The sequence below is a fragment of the Trichechus manatus genome, unplaced genomic scaffold (assembly GCF_000243295.1).
Source record: "Trichechus manatus latirostris isolate Lorelei unplaced genomic scaffold, TriManLat1.0 scaffold00008, whole genome shotgun sequence".
Taxonomy (NCBI): domain Eukaryota; kingdom Metazoa; phylum Chordata; class Mammalia; order Sirenia; family Trichechidae; genus Trichechus; species Trichechus manatus.
Genome location: NW_004443944.1, coordinates 34,067,380 through 34,068,855, shown reverse-complemented (window position 1 = coordinate 34,068,855; position 1,476 = coordinate 34,067,380).

The following is a 1,476-nucleotide window of genomic DNA, read 5'->3' as shown; positions in this document are numbered from 1 at the left end:
TAAGTTCTTAATGGCTGCCAAAAATGGTTAGAATATAATAATAAAGTTAAGAAAGCATCACTCCAAGGTTGACTTGGTACATCATGAACAACTCTGAAGGATTCTTCCTTAAGGCGTCTCAAAGCATCCTTGAAGCAACTTAACATGGACAGGAAAGGAAGCAGAATAAATAGAAGCACACGTTGACCAGATGACAGAAATGGCTGCAGGAATGAGGAAGCCCACTGATACTGATGAACAGTATGATTGCAAAGAAGAAATTTTTCAACTTAAAGATGAAACATCCAAAAGGACATTTTTGTAAACATTAGTGACTCACAGTGATCTGAGCCTGAGGAAGAGCAGGTGAACTTCTGAGTTTATGAGTGTCTTTTACACAGCTCCTGAAGATCACCAGGGCTGGCCTACTAAATTAGTGGAGGAACAGAAGGATCAACCCTTTATTTTTTCTACTGTGTACAGTATGAAGGCAATAGCTTTTTTTATTACATGGTAACAAAAATGCATAGTTAATGGTCATAGACTTTATTTCTATTAAAACATAATTGAAAAGGGGAATTTAAGCCATCATTAATAGATGAACAGATGAGACTCTCTTACCATGATGATGGTAACCATGGGGTTGGCTCTTGGGATGATACTTGAATAAATTTGAATACTTACAATAAGTATTTACAAAAAAATTATATAAATATTCTGTTTTAAAACGACAAATTTTGTCATGGTTCTGTGAATGGAAAATCCCATTCTAAGTTTTATCCTTCCTGTTTGTTGTCAACCACTACAGTCGGTCAGTTTTTCAAAATGCTGTGCCTTGTGTGTTGCTGTAATGCTGGACTCTATGCCACAAGTATTTCAAATACCAGCAGGGCCACCCTTGGTGGACAGGTTTCAGTTTAGCTTTCAGACTAAGGCTAGGAAGAAAGACCTGGCAATCTACTCCTGAAAATTAACCAATGAAAACATTACGGATCATAACAGAACATTGTCTTACTAACTTTAAACACATCATCAGGAGGGATCAGTCGCTAGAGTTGGATATTATGTTTGGTGAATTGGAGGGCCAATGACAGCGAGGAAGATCTTGGTGAGATGAATTGGCACAACAGCTGCAATGATGGACTCGAACATGCCAGAGATCTTGAAGAAGACGCAGGACCATGCAGTGTTTTGTTCTGTTGCACATAAGGTGGCCAGGAGTCAGAGTTGAATTAAAGCAGGTAACAAAAGTGACAAAGTTAACAAACACCTTAGTGATTCCCTCCTACCTTCATATTATTTTAAATTAACATCAAAGAAAAGTCATCTTTAAAGGATAAATGAATGTTTTATATGCACCATAATCAAAAGACCAACATGTGTCTATGAGTTTGCTGTACTGTGGTGGCTTGTGTGTTGCTGTGATGCTGGAAGCTATGCCACTGGAATTTCAAATGCCAGATGGGTTATCTATGGTAGACAGGTTTCAGCAGAGCT